Source organism: Antrostomus carolinensis, unplaced genomic scaffold (genome assembly GCF_000700745.2).
Source record: "Antrostomus carolinensis isolate BGI_N321 unplaced genomic scaffold, ASM70074v2 scaffold10897, whole genome shotgun sequence".
NCBI lineage: Eukaryota > Metazoa > Chordata > Aves > Caprimulgiformes > Caprimulgidae > Antrostomus > Antrostomus carolinensis.
The window spans coordinates 45,574-65,499 of record NW_010328049.1 but is presented as its reverse complement, the minus strand read 5'-3'; the positions used below and the strand labels follow the sequence as shown (position 1 = coordinate 65,499).

The 19,926-nt window shown below is 43.1% G+C and overlaps 1 protein-coding gene across 1 annotated transcript in view; it reads right to left on the bottom strand.

Annotated features, from left to right (window-relative positions):
- Window positions 1-19,926, bottom strand: part of TNS3 (tensin 3) — a gene marked incomplete at its 3' end in the record, with an annotated part of 78,818 nt that overhangs the window by 39,348 nt on the left and 19,544 nt on the right. The window contains exons 3-4 of the mRNA XM_010172102.2: window positions 13,635-13,673; window positions 7,748-7,789 (exon numbers count right to left, since the gene is read on the bottom strand). The remainder of the gene's footprint in view (window positions 1-7,747; window positions 7,790-13,634; window positions 13,674-19,926) is intronic.

Sequence of the window (19,926 nt, the reverse complement as noted above, 5' to 3'; positions counted from 1 at the left end):
CTAATGTGGAAAACTAGACCAACAGTAGGATTAGAGAGGATGACCGCCTTATGTTTTGAAATCAAACACTGTGGTCATGGCCAGGTTATGTTCAACTCTTTATCCTCTTCCAACTCCTGCCAGAGAAGGACTGGCTGTATTTTCTACTCTGCTTGGTAACTGCATTAGGATCAGAGAAAACATTCAGCAGACTCCTGAGAAGATGGAGCTTGAATTGCTGTATAAACCAGCAGAAGTAAGTTCCTCTCAAGTGATTCTCTTGTGACAATATTGAAAAACATACTCAGTTTATTCCAGTGTCAGAGTCCTAGGAGTTTGAATAGAAGCTGAGCTGCAATGGTTTTGTTTTATGAGAATTTAGTGTGGGTCTTTCGTAGTTCCATTGGTTCAGTAATAGTAACTATGCATAAAAAAGTGTCAAGTGTGAACCTTAGTAACAGAATTTCTCTCATATAATTGTAGCTGTCTCAGAATTGAGCTCTAGTGTGATAGTCACCCAAGCTCTGTACAGAATGGAGAGAAACAGAGACATCTAGAGGGGGCAGCACCCCTCCTTCCAGGACAGGCTCTCAGAAAGAGACAGCTGTAACTACACTAGCATTAAAGAAATAAAAATATTTACTTCACACTTAGAGATCTATTTTTATACAGAAAAATCAGAAGTTCAATTTAATATCATGCATCAGTAGCTCTGTAAGACAAAAATATTCACTCACTTTCCTGCCCTGAATTTATACTTACTATACAGAAAAATGCACAGAAAAGCTTATTCAGATGAAGGTTAAGAGCTGGAAAGCTGATAAACCTGATCTGTTTCAGTTACACACATGATGAATATTCCCAAAGCAAAGGAAGTGTGTTCAAATGGAAGAGACCTTCAAACCCTGCATACAGTGAGGTGTATTAAACCTGGGCACAGCTGGACACAGACAAGCACCAGGACACACACACAGACATGCAAGTGGCACACTCCCTTCCAGAATTTCTGGAAATAAGCTGTTCTGCTAAATCTGAAAGTACACCTGATGGCATAAGGTGCATCTCATTTAAGTGTTTGGTCCCAGTTCCACTAGTTCCTGTCTTACACAACAGAAAATGAGGAAACTTCATGGCATTTTCAGCTTCTCTTTACTCAAACCTTTCTCAGTATTTTAAAGGCTGTAGGTAATACACCACAGGTGCTAAAACAAGTAAATAACTAACAACTGAAATTCAAGACAAAGCTTTTAGCATATTTTGTTTTTATAACTAGAAAGCAATTAGCAGAACATGTCTCTCCCCCCACTTCCTTGGTCTCTGTTGGTCACAGGTGTATCCATCACTTAGGGAGTACTTAAACCATTTCTTCATAAACTTTATGACTAAACCTCCATGTAACCTGAATAATCAGTCACTCAGAGGCTCCCTCTGGTAAAACAGTAAGTGATAAAATCTGTTGCACACTGCTGCAGCATACAAACTAGGATATAACCTAGCAGCACGCAGCATACAAGCACATGGACAAGACATAACATAGAAAAAACCCTGTTAGAGAGATCGACATTTCCCACACGTGGGCTGTGTCCCCTCCTGAAATGCACAGTGCCCTCTCCTGCTCTGGGTACAAAAAAAGAATCTGGACAGCTTCCACAATTCAGTAGCTGCTACAACTTAAAACTTAAATTACTAGCACTGCTTGAAAAGAAATTTTGATTGGTTGCACATATAAAAATAGAAATATATCCGTTTGAAAGGACTCTTGTTCTGAAATCTCATTTAAGTATCACAGTTCACTGCTTGGTCTCCAACAGTTTCGATACTCTCCAGTCTCTCACTATGGGTGTGCTTTTATAGAATTCTGGACAGCTCCCAAAATCAACAGAACTCAAAACAGAACTTCAAAAGATACTTTGATTCAGACCATGAAATTTCCCCTTGCCTATCTATGGTGCACCAAGCTACTAAATTTTATATAATTTAACCCTTCATAAGGTCAAGATCACCCTGTACGTTTTACGTTGACTACAATCAATGACTTGTTGGCAAACGGACAGACAGGCAAGGTCACATCTCCATTTTTCTGCATGTCCTCTAGGTTATAGTCACTTCTTCCTCTCTTCCATGGCCTAATTACCTTCTAGCTAGCGATGCATTCTTTGTTCTTCAGTTTTTCTTCTTACTCTTTCTTTAGTTTACTAATTATCAATGACTACACCACTAAGTTCTCCCCTCACAGCTAAACATTTAGCAAAATCCATCGAAGATATAATACATGACTTACTACAGAGGCAAAATGGTTACTGAAAAAGCTTTTTAAAGGCTTGATGAGACACGTAGCACATATGCATGTGCCCTTACAGTGTGTTCTCAAACACCTGAAGAAGCTGTTACAGCAGTTCTCCCAACAGGCAATCTGTAAATGTGAGGTGTACCTCACCATGCTTCTGACAGAACTCCGGTTTAACAGTCAGTTGAAACCAATCTTGAACTCACGTGCCTGTCTCTGATTTTTCCCAACATGTCAATGTGGTTCCAGGGTCATTTCACTGATAAGCACAGATGCCTTTTCATTCAGGACCTAGTCCTACACACAGATCAGCAGAATACGAGTTTCACCAAGGACAGGAGCCAGTGGCACAAAGCAGGCTCTACATACAGACAAATCATTTCCATCCAAGTAAAAAGAGAGAAAAAAAAAAAAAAATCACTATTTTCTGCCTTGCAGCACACTGGAGGGATAACAGCAAAACATCTGATTATCTGTCAAAATCCTGTCTGTTATCTCCCAGGATGGACAATTACACACGAAGTCTTGTAAAACCAGACATGATTTTCAACTCCTGTCAGCCAAGAGCAGTACAGAGATGAGGGGGAATGAAAAATAACTGCTCAAAATGAGGTGTTTAACCACACCTGGCTAAAAATTTAGAGTGGTAAGTAGGATAGATCCAGTGGAACTAGCACTTAATTTGTTGCCAGGAGGACAGATTACCCTGAGATTAGTGTTCCTTGAGCTTCTCCCCTCGATTCTGGTTCCCCTGCTTCCCTGGGACTGCCAGGCAGCACAGACAGTACAACCAGTCATTTGAGAACCAGAGTTTGGAAAAAAAAAAAAAAAAAAAAAGAAAACATTGCCCATTTACCTATTTGCTCAGTTTTAGGGAATTTTTACATCCCAAACCAACGGCTCAATCCCAAACAATGCAGTAAGGGTTATTCCTGGATGAGCAAGTGCAGAGGACACCAAGCTGCAGCTGTGTGCAAGCCAGCAGGGGGGAGCAATTGCTTCTCAAAAGACCATTCATTGTCTTCTCTCCAGCCACAGAAGGATCTGAACCAGCAAATCCACTGTGTTCAGGGGACTGTGTCACGGCTTCAACAGACAAAACTCAAGCCACACCATTCTTTCCTCCGACATCCTCCTTACTGCTTCTTTTACCATCTCTGACTCCTGCATCTCGTCCTGCGTACGCGGCAGAGCTCGCTATCCCATCTCTCTCAAAAACACAGTCCCTGGATGAGACCATCCCAGAGTGCAGCCCAGCCTAGGCCTGACAGAGGCTCAGAGACAGCCCCATATTTAATTCTACATTATTGTGAGCAGATCACAGCAGTCACTAGAAGGTAAGTTTCCCAGGAGTCTGCTGTCACTGGAAATGTAGGAAGTGGGCAAGACAGCAATTAAAGTGCAGCTTGGACAAAACAGGCTTCCACAGAATCACAGGCTGGGCTGGGTTGGAAAGGACCATAAAGCTCATCCAGTCCCACTCCCCCTGCCATCAGTAGGGACACCTTCCACTAGACCAGGTTGCTCAAAGCCTCAAAGAAATAAATGAAGTGAGTCAAGTTAAAAAAAAATCATAAAATAAAAAATAAATCAATAAATCTGTAAAAAAATGTCCCGTTCCTGGCACTGAACTATCATATAATAATACAATATCTGTGTAAAAGTGATCTCAGCAGAATATAAGAACTAATTCCTAAAGCATGGGGTTGTTGTGAACAGCTGAGACATCTGTTCATCAAATACACATTCCTCCAAGGAACACCACCACGGAAAACTCCAGGATCCGACCGGCCTTCACAAAGCCCAGCTATTCTCTCCTGGGCTCCTCCTGGCACGGAAGCACCAACAGCGTCAGGATCAAAGAGAGAAACTACAACTGTCCAAAACAACAACCGGTGAGTAATCTGTGACTTAAAGGTGACTTACTGTGACAAAAAGTGACATGGATCTACTTGGGACATAAATATTCTCTTTGTGCCTGTTTTTAACGTTGATATAGGCACCAGAAAAGTTGATTAGCTAATCTGTCATGAAATCACGTGCATGTTACACAGCTTTTCATTCGCCCACAACACTTTTTTCCACACAGTTGTTCACTGAACAGCCGCAAATACGAACACAGAGAGACCGATCAGCAGGAGACCTGAATGCGTTTTAGCCAGATTTGTGATGGTATTTTCATTCCCCCAGTCACAGACAGGAGTCAGAAGAAACTCTCTGACCTGTTCCACAGCACAGCCTACCAGTTCTACACAGTCTCTAATGGTTCTAACATCATAGAAAAGCCAGAACAAGGAACTATGCTGACCACTGGACTGCTCCACCATGGTGATTCCTACTGACACAGTAGTTGCTTTTGGAAGCTACACTGAAACACATGTTTGGATGTCTTGGATAAGAACCAAAATTTGCATAATCTTTTGGCCTCTGGCTTTAGAATGATTCCTAATGTGGAAAACAAAGCTTCGTGACTTGTGAATACAAACGTCTCTGCGTATCTACTCCTGCAGTAAATATTTAAAAATTAGTAAAGTTCTTTTTTGGAGTTTACTCTCTGCAGAAGAGATTGATCATTATTTCTACTGCAAACAGCTATGTGCTTGGCTGTACATTTTATTTTTGTTCTGTCTGTATACTATGTTTGTAAAAATAACCATCTGTTCCCCCGTGCAGTGTAACAGCAAGAGTCCAGACCAGCGTGCCCCTTGCAAGCGGCAGTGTCCGGAGCAGTTCTAAATCCCAGCCTGCTGTCTCCCTGCCAGATAGCGCCCTGACTCTCACCTGCTGGCAAAGCTGCTCCCACAACCCTTCCCTACAACACTTCAGCCCAGAGAGGCCATGCTCCCCTAAACAAGTGAACTGGGGGAGCTTTGTCATCCAGCTCATTGTTGGCAAGTCAGTGGGGCACGTGGACATGGAGTTCCACCTACCAATCTGCCAGGGCAACAAGGAACCAACTGGGGCAGTGTGATAGTTTCACCAGCCTGGCCTCAAACACTTCCAGGGGGGAGCAGCCACAGCTTCTCTGGGCAACCTGGGCCAGTTCTATCAACTAACAGAAAACTATGTGCACACAATTCTTGGATAAAAAGTGACAGAATCACTTCTGCCAGCCCCCAGCTGAAACAAGAAGCCTCATTTATTTGTTTTTAATATGTCACTATTAAGAGTAAAATAATATTCCAGCCCACAGGAGCATGAGGAAGCCCTCTACATGTAAGAACATTCACTTCTGACTTCCCGACTGTGTTACCCGTGCCTCAGAGTTATCCCAAACAGCAGAATCAAGCTACCAAAGGTTTGTTTCTGACTCTACCAAGAACTCAAGCCAAACTCTCTCTGTTGATGTTCACCCAGCTTTCCTACAAAGCAGTAAGGGCTGATGCTATAGATATCCATTGCTAGGAAGAAGCAAGAGAGCTTTTCCTTCCTGGAGCAGATGCCACAAAGACACAAAGGAGACTGAGGAAGGGAGAAGAAACCTCAGAGCCAGAGAAGGGTCAGGCAGGTTAAAGCAGTCTCTTGCTATTAGTGCTGGGATTTGGGTTCAGCTGGGATTGCTTAGGAGAGAAATGTTGGTAACACACAGATTTTTTCACTTGTCACTGGAAGTCAAAGTACTTTGTGTTTTAATATCACTAAGTTTTATTTATTTCCGTTATTAAACTGTTCTTACCTCACCCTATGAGTCTCCTTACCCCTGTCCCCCAATTCTCTCCCCCACTCCCTGGGGCCGGGGGGAGTGAGTGAGCGGCTGGGTTTGGCTCCCAAGCCCAGTGAAACCACCACATTCTATATCCAGCAACACCCTGCCTCTCCTCCACCACACCCTTTGCTCCTGGGCTGTTCTGGTCCATGGAAAGTAACTACTAAAAATTGCAGGAAACTTGCTAATGGTCAAATACCAACCAATGCAAAATAGAACAGGACAAAAGGCGCTGCTTGTCACTAAGGCTGCCTTCAAAATATCTGTGTGGGAGCTACCACATGTACAGAAACAAACCCAGAAGTATGACCTTGGCTCGGGTAATAAGCAACCAGTGCAAACAGAAAACCCTCTGAAGTATTCAGAAACAACACAATGAAGCTAAAAACTTCCAACTAACTATAGAAAACAATCTGCAATTATTTTCCTCACAACATGTCTCATTATTTTGCTTCCCATTTGTTACACTAGAAGCAGCTGTCACAATGCATTAGTCACATGCAGATAATGAAGAAGTTTGCTCTATTCTGATTTTTTTTATTATTATTTTTTTAATTTTAGTTAACTCATCTAGTTAAGGAAGAGCAAAGTGAAGGGAGAAACAATCTTGCCACTAGACATTTTAGCTGGTTTCCATATCAAATATATTCTAGCAACTCAGAAATAGCTGGAATTTTACTGGAACAGTGTGGACAGCAGCAGGGAACCAACCCAGCGATGACCTCGGCTGTACAAAAACACGTATTGCCACCGCAAGCCAATGGTGCTGGTAACACAAACAGCCCGTGAGAAGGTCTCCTGCCTGGCTGGGCAGCCAAGGACCAGACTCTTCACACCCTGCAGCAAGCGGCACCAGCAGAAGCTGCAGCGCCAAACCAGGGAGGATGTCACAGAACAGAACAAGCGTGACGCCCATGGGTGACACTGGAGGAGCTGCTCACTCACTGGAACACGGAGCTGCTCTGCACTGAAGGGTGAACCCGTAAAGAACCTGAGCATCCCCCAAGTCCTCCCCTCTGCTCCTTTTCCAGTGTTAACCTCGTCTTTCCAGCGGTCAAACGCCTGCAGCACAGCTGCCTACCAGAGTCACCTGCAGGCATCTCCTGGGATTTATTTAGAAATCAAAGGAACTTCTCTGATAAAGGACTTCAGAAAGTCTTTCTTTGTTTTACTAATTTCACAGAAATTGCACTACAAGCACACTCACACGTGCTCTCAGTATTGAAATGTGCAGCATTTCCCAATGCAGAAATGTCTCCATCACTTAGCAGACTGGCTTCTGTTTCACTTCAATAAATGTATTTAATACTACTTGTACCAGTAGTACTACAGCAGCAATAATAATAAAAAGGGTTAGGAAGAGGCACGTAATTTGTTTTGTAAATAGCACAACACAGTAACTTGAACAAATAAAGGCTAAAATATCAATTGCATACTGACCACAAAACAAGAACTAATATTCTTCCTGGTGAAAAAAAAATCTGCATTTCTGAACTCCTCTGAATATAACCAGTCCATGAAGATTTTAATATTTCTCTTTACTTTTTCCCTGCTTGATTTAGAAATAAGGAACACAGTTCATTTCATTGCTCCTGGATAAACACAGGCAGGAAAAACCCACTAATTATCCTAATCAAAGGATAATTTTACACAGTATAGAACCCAAAGCACATGGTTTGAAAATGGCTAGGTGCAATAAAAATAAGCAGTCAACAACAGGAAAATAAATCAGGCCAAGTAAAGGAAAAAGAAATAAATAAAATGGAATTACTTACAGTTCTGGTTACATGACTTTTAACGGTCTCAGAGTTATTAACCTGCAGAAGGAGAAAGGTTAACAAAATGACTTTAATTTTCCAGACAGTTTAACTATATCCTAAGAAATCTCTTCTTAATGTCCACACAAAATAAATAAATCATTCAGAATCTCATGTATGCTCTACAGTATTAATAACCAAACTATTTTTCAAACAGATACTGAAAGCAAACTGATTTTACACTATCACCCTGCATATCCAGGTCCTGGAAGCCAGCAGGCAGCTGCTGAGGGTGTTTACTTCCCAATCCCTCATTTTACCATTTTCCATGAAAACAGACACTTGCATGGGTATTGATAAAGTGAACTGCCTAGGATTTTCTTTATGCACCGAGTAAAATCTCTGGTCAAGGCTTTAAAACATGCTAAGTTGCATCTGTTGAAGTTTAAAATAAACCTTTTACAAGAAATGAGCCAATCCACTACTACAAAAATCTAAGGTAGATCACCAGAAACACAACTTCCCATCAGTCCATGCTTTTGGATTGACGAGTACAATCAGTCTAAAATCAAGGGGATGCAAAGGGGAAGTACGGTGGAGAGACATGGACCTGTTGGAGCTGGTCCAGAGGAGGCCACAGAAATGATGAGAGGGATGGAACAGCTCTGCTGTGAGAGACTGAGAGTTCAGGCTGGAGAAGGCTCTGGGGAGACTTTCTAGCGGCCTCCCAGTACCTGAAGGGGCTCCAGGAAGGCTGGGGAAGGACTCTGGACGAGGGCAGGGAGTGAGAGAACAAGGGGTGATGGCTTGAAACTAAAAGAAAGGAGATTCGGACTAGATAGAAGGAAGAAATTGTTTACAAGAGGTGGGAGAAGCCCCATCTCTGGAAACATTCCAGGTGAGGTTGGACGGGGCTCTGAGCAGCCTGGTCTGGTTGCAGATGTCCAGATGTCCCTGTCACTGCAGGGGGTTGGACTAGATGGCTTTGAGAGGTCCCTTCCATGACTGTTCCCACCACTTGCCCACAGACTGGGGCACAGCAGAGCAGGCCTGGTCACTGCACAGGCAGCTGCAGCCACAGCCCTCCCTGGTGAAACAACAGGAAGGGTCCAGGAGAGACCACAGCAATGGAGAGGGCTGGCCACGTGTGCCCTCCACCTCCATTCACCACTCATGCTTGCTATGTGCATACAACTCTCGCTTTGGAGGCATCACACAGGTGCTGTGAGCTAAAGGCTGGATGCAGCAAACAGGGCAAAAAAGTCAGTCCTGTAAATAACACACTTGGGCATTTTCCTAGTTTTCTGCAAGATTTCTGTCCTGTTGCTTGGAAGAAGAAAGAAAAAGGACAACCAAGAAATGAGTTAGTCATAAGTCACAGAAGTTTAGTACAAATCAAACCCACTTGATGCAATTTTCCAGCAAAGCTTTTACTGATTTAATCTGGAAACCAAACCTGTAGCTGGGAGAGGAAAATTGTTGTGTACATCAGTTCCTAACTCAGCTGAGTCACTGTCACCACTCTCCGTGTATTTGGAGGTCATTCCTGATTAACCCAACCCAACAATCCCACATCTTCTAAGAGGCCCCACTTAAAATGAAACTGGAGAATGCAATTCTCCATCTACATGGTCAGGCCTTCCCAACAGCACAACCAGTACTTCAGCCTCAGATTTCTCAGAAACAAACAAAAAAAACATCTCCTGCAGGCTCACATTAAAAACAGATGGGCTGCGCTCCATGGGAACACAGACAGCCTCACTTTATTTTTTTTTTTTCCCCTGGGAAGATGTGTTTAAAAAGTAAATGAATGCAGTAAGGATAAAAATACATGTTGTCATATCTACTGATCTCTCTCAGCCAAAGCATCTGGGGAGGATTGCATTCACCAGACACCATGAAAAAAAGGAACGGGATAGGTTTTTTGCCAAAAAGGGCTCATTTTCTTTCAAACATTGAGTTTTCTTAAGGTTTTCTGTTCTCTTCCTCTCTTTCCACATATATAATTGGTTGTTCATTTTTGTTTTTCTTTGTACCATAATACATTTTCACAAAAATTCACTTTGAGTTTCTTTTGAGAAAATGCCAGCACTAGGTTGGATATATGAAGGTAAGTGTTAATTAACTACCACAAATTTCAAGTAAAAATGAGATATGCAGTTAGGATGAGGCCTTTGTGACTTCGTCACTCACATCTTCAGCAATTTTTTCAAGGTATCTCCCCATTCTTTTTTTAAAAAAAGAAAAAAGGCAAATGAAAGACACATACTCTCAAAAAAAACCCAAACCAGAACACCTGCATGCACACAAAAACCCCTTTTCTCCCACAATTACTTTCATTTTGTTCCCCTCCTCTTTTGAGACAGGCCAGAGCACAGTCATACTCACTGTTCACAGTCAGGTTTTTGGTTTGTTAGGAGGGGCCTGAGTGTGAGAGTCTCTGATTTTTCTCTTCACAAGCAGAAGAGAGGCTTGTGTACTTAAGGAAAACAGAGTTCAGCAAAACAAGAAAAGCAGAACCACTGCCACCCCTCCTCAATTTCTATCAAAACTATTAAACTTCCACCCGAGAGTTAGCGAAACAGCTAACAAAGTCCTGTTTGAAGCGCTGTTACAATAACGCAGGGGTAGCTGGGCAAGTGTCCGTGTAACGGTTCTGTGTCAGCACGGCTGGCTGTGCAGTGGGATGGCTGAACGGCAGCGCTACAGGTGAGCAGGATTCCTCAGCACCCAGTGGGAAAAAAGAAACAAAAAAGAAGAAAGGTTACAAAGGGTTATAAAGGTGAAATCAGAAATTTCTCTGGTAAGGATCACTACTTAACCGTGCCTTAAACCTGACAGGTCCTGCAGCGATAAGGACCATCCCAGCCACAGAGCCTTCACGCCGCATTTCATTGCCACAAGAGATTTGGTAGGCTATGTGAGGGGCCTCGGGGGAATCCAGCCTTCATTTCCCTCATTCTTTTCACAGATATGCTAACATCAAGGATGGGGAAAAAAATCTCGGTGGAGACAAACGTGCTGCCCTCTTGATGCATCTTAAATTGTCCTAGAATACTTCCTAGAATCTAAAAATGACCTCAAAAATAATCTCCCTCCATTGGCTTTCCTTTTATTTTTATCTTTTAAAAGTAATAGATGAAATGTAAAGTATTTGGAGCTTCAAGACTAAAGCCTAAACATTCTCTTCTTTTTGTAGCACTAGAGAAAAAGGCTTGTTTAAGAAAAATGTGTATACTTGTTAGCAATTTTTTTTTTATTAATTACAAATGTTGATTTTAAAAAATGAGATCAACTGAGTAATTGTCAGTCTTTCAAAATGAGATCCAACAATTCCAGAAAAGGCTGTTTAAACAGACTTGTCATCTTTGATTTTTATAATTTTTAGGAGTACTGTTATAAAGGCTAAGTCAGCTCTTAAAAAAAAAAAACCCACCACCACCAAAAATCCAAACAAACAACAAAAAACCCACCACTGACCATGGCACTTGTTTTCCTCCTTTTCTCTTTAACATCTCTGGGTCATGCTCTATCTCTCTGCACTGAAAGTCCATTGTCACAAATAACCCATTGCCTCTTCATGAACTAAAATGAAGTGCACCAGAATAGGTCATCTTTGCTAAACATCTGACTCCAATTAACAGAGCTGGACTAACATCATCCCCCCTTCTCCGGGTAGGGGAATGTGCATGACAACATAAATAAGTAGTATTAGAAGACTTAACAGCAGCTGGTTTATATTTTAGCACCTGAAACTCCTAACAGCTGCCTTGGGTTGATATATAAGGGTCCTGATGTCATTACAGAGCTTCAGGATCCACGGCTCATGAGGAACAGGAAGAAAGGGCCTCTTTGGAAACAAGACTTCCAAGCTGAAAATAATCAATAAAACCCACATTCTGAAGAAAAAGAGCATCTGTGAGTTCCAGCAGGCTTCAACAGGCTTCCAACAGACATGCCACTGAGAGTTTAACTACAGCCCTTGCTGTAAGCCACACTAAGGACAGCAATACAAGCAACCACTACATTGGCTAAATATACGTGGTGCTAATTCAGAGCAGGCGTGTGTGCCGTTTATTTATGCGAGAACTAAAAGGCTGGAATTCCTTGGCTGGAATGAGTGGGGATAAATCCACAGTTCAGCAGCAAACTGCGCCAACAGAGTTTTGGTTAATTCGAAGAGAGTACTGCCCTCCCTATAATCCAAAGATCTCAACTACTTATTCTTGATCTTCTCAGTATTTTACACTCAAAATAGTTGTAAAAGAAATGGCTTATATCTAATACAGTCACAGATTATTCTCTTTCAGAACAACAGAACTCTTCACCAAACAGATAAAACTTATTTGTGCACAAGACAGACTCCTCATCTAAAAACGTCACCACATTTCACAGCAAAAGCAAAATACATTGCTCAATCTCACTCTCAGTATTAAGAACATACTGCATACCACATAGTGAAAATATTTCACCTCCAGCTTTCCCAGCAAGAAATTTAAACAGGATTCCACCCTTTCTTCCACCTAAAACTAGCAAAGGTTTTATTCAGAGACTGAATAGACCTCTGGCTACCACCTGCTAGTAAACTACAACACGCCAGGCCACTTTTGCCATCCAAACTGTCAGCACGTCGCAGAGTCACTTGGGTCCAGATCACCAGCACTGCCCCATGTTCACAGTTCACACCAACCAAGTTCAACCTGAATTATTCATGGTAAGGATCAGTAACACATCCCACAGGATGTTTAAAATGGCTGCTGAATCACAATGCCCAATTTTCCATGTCAGAATCAATACTCAGGTTGTGTGCACAGCACAAAAGGAATAGCAACTGCAGTTCCCAGTATACATCTAATACCGTGAGCTGCAGACGTAAGAGAGTTTCTTTTCTATCTCTAATTTCAGCAGTAATACAGGACACTCAGACTCTGATATGGGATAATTCACAAAATTACTGGGTCAAAATGAGGAGAGACTTCCCATGAGTCAATATTCACATTCCTCATAATACCGTCAATCACCGATTTAGGTTTCCAGCCTTTCTTTTAAAGGATAATAGTTAAGAAAAGCACGAACCAATACTCCCATGGCACCTTTTCACTTCTGTGGATCATATCAGGTTGAGTATCACAGCCTGTGTTTTCTCCAGCAGGGAAATCAAGACACAAAAACATGCCAAGTGACTTGGCCAATTCCCACAGCAAGGCAGAAGCGAGATGTAGGATTCCTGATGGCCAGTGGCTGCATCACATACCTACGACACACAGAGCGCTCGGGTACCAGCTGTTGGCTGCTTCACCCCAGTAATGACACTGGCAGGTGGCAGTTCAATAAATAACCCTGTGCTCCAGGCATCATCCGTGGTACCTCTGGAGCTAAAATAACCACCTTCAGTCACTCAGGCCAGAAAAGGCTCATCATTTCCCTGTCCTCAGCAGGCCTGGGTTAACATCCTCTCTTCCACCATCAACAAAAAGTAACGGGTCCCAAACAAATCCTCCACTGCTTGTACGTTCACACTGACAGGAGACATCAGTATGTTGAAACAATCAGTATCTTCCTTTTTTTATTTCTAACACACAAATACAAGCAGATCATGTAATATGGACAACTGCACCTGGTTGCTGTATCACAGGCAGGTCATCCAGTCCCATTTAAGAAGCCTCAGAACATTTCACCCAGTTAACCCTTAGCCTTGCAAAATGCTCCATCAAGCCACCAGATTCCTGCACGGGACAGGACACGGTAAGAAGCTTCAGGAACAGACCCATGATTTGCCAAGCTCTCACAGGGGAGAGGCGATGGCACACTAATGAAATAATAAGAGATTATGGGAGGTTACAGGAACAACCCAACCTCTAACCTAATCAAACCTGGTGGATATTAGTACTGCCAAAACACTTACCAGATCGTAGTTGCTTGGAAAAAAGCAGGGTGTCACCACCTGGAATAAAAAATAATAATAAAATAAGGAAAAAAGACATTTCCTTTGGAGATGACACAGTGCTGTTGACTGAGGTCCCTCAAACACTGTGAGACACAGGAGGAGCCAGAGGGGCACCAACCCCACCCAGTGCAGAAGGTGAGTGTCCACAGCCACTCTGGGCTGCTTTGCTTTCTCTCAGCCCCCTGAATAGTTCGTGTGAGCTCAATGCCATGTCAGCGCCCTGCTCACATGCTGTCATCAGTGAAACAGGTTGAAGAGTAACATCTTCCCTCAGGTCACACATGGAGGGCCCCTCTCCATGTGTGACCACCTTTTCACCCCCCCTCCATCCTTTGCAGCATCCTTTATTCTAATATAATCTCAGTTTTAGTTAATAAATAAGTATTCTGCTTTCCAAGTAAACTAGAACCTCAGCACTTCCCAGTACCTTGCCCTGGTCCTGGATTTTTATCATGGCCTCTGGGCTGTGGGTGCCCATTGCTGGCTCACGTTGAGGTTCTCCTCCCCCAGCACCCCAAGTCCTTCTCCTCTGGGCTGCTCTCCATCCATTCTCCACCTAGCCTGATTTGTGCTGGGGGTTGCCCTGACCCAGGTGCAAAGACTCAGTTGAAAGACCGTGGTTCATTGATTTATACAACTCAGCTGAGCTTGAGTAACAGTCAACACCAACGCTCAGGTTAACAAGCACCTTGAGGTTCACCCCGTTTTGTTTAACACCTTCACAACCTCAGCTCTCCAGGTCAGACTTGCCTCTCAGCCAGCAGTGGGGAGCCAGAAACTCTGTGGCAACCCCTGGATTACAACGGTGGAGTTTTCTCTCAGGAACTGTTGGTGAGCTGTCCTACCAGCTCTCAAGCCATGGTGTACAGAGTGGGTTACTGAGCAGAAGGGGCCTGATGTGTCATTTGTAATCCTTAGAATAATAAAAAGGAGATGCAGTAGAGCAAGCCACGAGAACAAGAAGAAACACCAGTCCTGCAGGCAGCACAGAGAGAGACAGACCTGACTACCCCAGCACAACTCACCCTGATCCTAACTCTCAGAAGCAGCTTCTAACCACTAGCGTGGAAGGGATGGCATTTGCCTCCACAACAGCTCAGAAAAAGATGTATCTCCGATTCTCAACGCTTCTTAAATCATAAAGTACTTAAGAAAAAAAAAAACAAAACAAAAACACCATGAAAGGAGCACACTGATTTTCAACTCCCAGCCTCCTCATGATCTCCACAGTATCCAACCCTAAGGAAGCCAGGACAGATACGAACCCTCGAGGTCTGGCTGCTGCTGCACACCGACTCCTCGGTGGGCTGCCAAGTCCAAGGTCTTAACAAGCTGCATTTCAGCAGCTCACTGCACAACTACCACTCACAATTCACTAGTCCATCCAGCCCAACACTCAAACGAAACACCTGGAAGGTGCTAACCAAGCTGCCACAAGAGCATTCCTATTGCTGAAAGGAAAGATGACATCTGCCTCTGTGACATCTTGCCTGACACAGCATGTATAGCTCCAGGGGACACCTTCAGTGACAGCCACCAATTCTCCTTTCAAGCCAAAGCAGTGCCCGGCAGAGCAGTCTGTTGCGGGAAGGAATCGAAGCCACGCGCAGCCTGTGCCATCAGCACCACCATCTATGGAGAAAAGACTGTCCCCAGCCATCCTCACCATGCCACTGCCCTGTACTTATAAGCACCAAAACACAGTTCCTGCTAGTGCTCTCATTAGCAGCACCTAAGGTTAAAATAGATAAAAACTGAGATTTCAACAATTACTCACTTCCCATGCTAGGAAGAACAGAGAATTAATGGAAACCCCAAAGGAGTTTGCAGGCTGGCTGGGTAGCGCAGTGGAAAAGCAGAGATGAACTAATATTACATGCTCACATAATTAATAACTGGAACCACTGTGGAATAAAGTTGTCATCACTGGAGCACATAAATACCATCTCTGCTCTTCCCTCCACTACTAAAAACCCTTGAGGAATGAAGCATCTCCTTTCCCCTTGGCTACACAAAACACATGGCTGCTGTAACCTCCTCAATAACTAGGGCTTACAAAACAGAAAAATCCCCTTTATTTTGACACAGGGCCACTGGGGACATTCACTGGAAAAGAACTTCAGCAGAGAATTACGGATCTTTTTGGCAGACCTGTGGCATCGTATTCAGGCAACTCACACAGACCCAGGGCTGAGAGAAGATGAGAGTGAACGTTACAGGTAATGTCTGTGTGGTTTTTTCCTCCTCTGCACTTCACTGTGCCTACGAGGGCTCCACACAGCAACCTGACATCACTGACAGACTCCACCTGCTCCTGGTAGTGCATCTGTTCCAGTTTGTGTACAAAGATCAACGGCGCCGTTAGACGGTGCTGTTCCAGGACTACCAGAGACTCACCTAATCCCCTTTGTGGTGCGTGCAGCATCCCCTGGCCCTTGCACACTGCCACTTGTCACTACGCTGATCTGTCACTGAACTGCAGAGCACTCAAAACACACCACACAGGCAAAGACTCGGATGTGCTGCTACTGTTTTCCAGCTAAAAACCTCAGCGCAAGGCACACTGAATCGCCCAAGGTGCCCTGACTGTTTTCCTCTGACTCCATATACACAAATGGCATATTTCTTCCCCGACAAAGCAAAATAGACCTCTGTGTATCCCACTGTCAGTTCTCATGAGCAGTTGCAGCAAATTCTTCCAGTTAATCCAGACAGGTTAAAAAGCAAAGAGCTGACGTGGTGACCGATAACAGAGGCGATCACGAGGTCCAGACAACCTCAGCTGAGGATGTGTGAGTGGCTCCACCTCTTTTTCCTGGTTTGCAAAGGTCTGGCACATGCTAAAAGTCAGCATTTAAAGAAAAACTATAGATCTGGAAAGCAAGATTGCAGGACTGGAATCCAGTATCAATGCAGAGACAGAAATGGGAGTATAAATGTCTCATTCATTGGTTCAAAAACTTACACACACTGTGCACCAACAGCACAAAACAAATTTCAGAGAGACTTTTCTGATCCCCTGACTGAAGCTCCAGCTGAGCTTACAGAGGACATTTGCCATCACCTGGTTTGTCAGCTTTCAACAGTATCGTTATACTTCTAAGAAATACCCCAGATACACCTTAGTGCAGCATTTCATAGCTCCACACAAGCAAGGTGCCTTCAGCATCTGTACTTGTGCACACTCACCTGTTAACCAGCAATTCCAGCACACAGGAACGCCTCGCCTGATTCCCAGCGCTCCCTCTCCAGCACGTACACACACACACGCACACAGACACGTTCGACTCCCCACAAATAACCACGGAAATAACACTGGAAAGACAAACTACCTGCTCTTGCATACACAGTGAATATGGAAACAGTTTCCTGCTCTGACACTCCCTGAATCGAGCCCTAGTTTGAAAGGGTCCCGTAGTGACAGAAAAAGATTTAAAATAATTACTTTGATGAAGAATCCTGACTCCAATGAATCTGCAGGTAATTTTCCTTCATACGGCTGTAACACCAGTCACATCAGTTAATGAGTAACCGACCAATACGAGATAAATGTTAACTCAAACAAGAAAAAATGTCAACAAACAGCAGGGTATCTGGCACTAAGGAAATAAAATCTGTCCCCGCTTGCTGTAAGAGAGACGAGAGCACTCCCACTGCTGCACCACAGCTTGTTTCTGGGATATCCGGTACGCACATTTCAACACTTTTCTTCACTCCCAGATGCATCTTTCGTTTGTATCTTCCTTACTTTTTATTTTCTTTTTTTTGCAAGAAGTGATCCTTCTGAGGAAGAACCATCTTCAAAGAACGAGCCAGTTATTACCAAAGGTGCATTTCAAAGTCCAAATCTCAAACACTATCACGCTGCCTTTGCAAAAGCAATTTAGCCGTTTGGCCATAATGAATCACTTTCTTCCAAACTACAGTTTTATCAATTAAGAAACGCTGGCACGCCTGCCACAGGCTGTGTGTAACACAGGAGGGATGTGCAGGGGGAGGAATCTTCATCAAATATATATATATATATACACACTTTTTTTTTTTTAAACACACACAGATATCTATTTATTTAAATCTACAGCTTTGCAGTTAAGTCTTGAAAACATAAGAAATTTTTCTGCTTAGTTTTTTCTTTTGACATCAGTTATCATCCCCCTTTTCCAACCCACCCCTCAAAACACTCAAATCCCCTTACTCACTAAGGAAACAAACTACTGGACATCGAGTGTAGCATATCTTCAAATAACTGTGCTCTCAAAGACACAACTTGTGACATGACAGAATTAAAAATATAAATCCAAAGTCTAGAACAAAAAGGGAATTTATTGGGATATTAACTTGGGATTGGAGAGCCGCAACAGTAATACACAACTTTTTTTAATAGGACATCTTCAGTTGGGTGATACCAGTATCTAACTCAGAGTTCTGTCCTGAAGATATTGGGTATCTTCAGCGCTTCACTCCAGACAGAACAGCTCTAAAGCCTGCCTGAAACCCACTGAATTTCCCTCTTCAAATGAAGCATTTTTTGATATACTGCAAACAGCAGCCTTATCAAACACAGCAGAAACTGAACAAGCACTCTGCAGTCACTACAGCCTTCCCATAAACAAGGTATAATTGTGTTCCCCAAAAAGAAAACAGATAGTAGATACAGTAACATCAACACTGAGATTTGTAAAGCTGTTATGAAGTTAAGTTTGGAAGAAACAAACAAACAAAATTGCATTGGAAATTGCAAAGACAACTACAGCTGAGAAACTGTTAAATGGGCTTGGCTCATCACTATCAATAAATGCAAGGATTATTCATCTATAATGCTATCATACAGCAAGCGGAAGCCAAGTGACATCAAAAAAGCTTCCTAAGACATTCCAGTTCTTCTCCTACCTAGTTCTGTGATAAAGATGCTACAGGGAACAACAGAATAAACACAGCCAAGAGCTCTCTGAACCCAAAACCAAATTCCAAGAGTGACATTTTAGTGCCATTTTATTAACTTCACAGTTTCAGTATTTTTTATTTGCTGAAGTGATGGTAACACTGCACGTACCCACCTCACCAACATGTAAAGAGAATCAGCAGAAGCTTGAGAAACTCCCCATGAGTTTCTTGGAAAAAAACATGAGTAACTGAGTACTGTAACACCTACGCCACGTCCCTGCAGTCCAGACCCAGTCCTAAAAACAGATTTTCACGGGCCTTTGCTCCAGCCCTCTGCCCTGTGGTTTAGCTTCCCAATGTGAACTGCAAATGGAGTGCTAGCTACTGTCCCTCCTGAGGTCATCTCTTTAACCGCTCGCTTATAAAGTAAGTTGGAATGATTTGATACTAAATGAGTGCAAAAACATTACCTTTGCTCAAAATGCCTCATATTGCTGCTTCTTTAAAGAACAGTTAAAAAAACAATCCTAATTTTGGCAATCGCATACATCTTTTGGAGCCTTCTGCTTTCATGGTATCAAATCTGACTTCTCCAAGCTTAATTAGGTACACATTCCTCAGGGGACCACATTATCCTCTCAGGATTCCAGGCCTATTTATTTTGGTATAATCCCCATGAGAGAACATGCTTCATTTGCAAAGTCAAATGAATCTTGCAACATTACCAGACAGGGAGGGCCCGAGCAAGCAACAGGGATAGAGTTCCACCAACATTTTCCTCTCCCAGTGGAACAAACCATCAGCACAGATTGGATTTTCTTGAGCAGAAATAAACTGTGCACCAGACCTGTTGTACCTCAGAATTTTGGACCTTTAACATATATTTTGGTGTGATTTCTCAAGGTTTCAGTTGGCTTCCAACATCTGAGCAATGGTGATAAGAGCTACAGGCATCATCGTTCCTGTGGTCACGAATGGCACCACAGTATCAGAAGTTTTAGGAGGAGACAGGAGCTTTGTCAGGACAAACCGCAGAGGTCACTGCCCAGCTCACGGGTTTCACTGCTCCCAGTGTGCCTCTGGGTCAGACAGATGGCCATCAAATTAAAGTGTTAAAGATAACATGAAAGCAATATTTAAACACTAAACTTCAGTTAAAATAGGAGAGGTGATTTTTTTTTTTTTCCTTTAATACATATAAGAATAGGGAAACGTGGTGGAGGAGGAGGGCTCCCCAGAAGGAGCAATGCCAGGTTTTTCTACTCAACACCACAGAAAGACATGAAGGCAGAACTCACACGTCAGACCTGTTGGTAAAGCAACGAGTTTTGGGGGGGTTTTGTACATTGTTTTGTTTTCTTTCCCT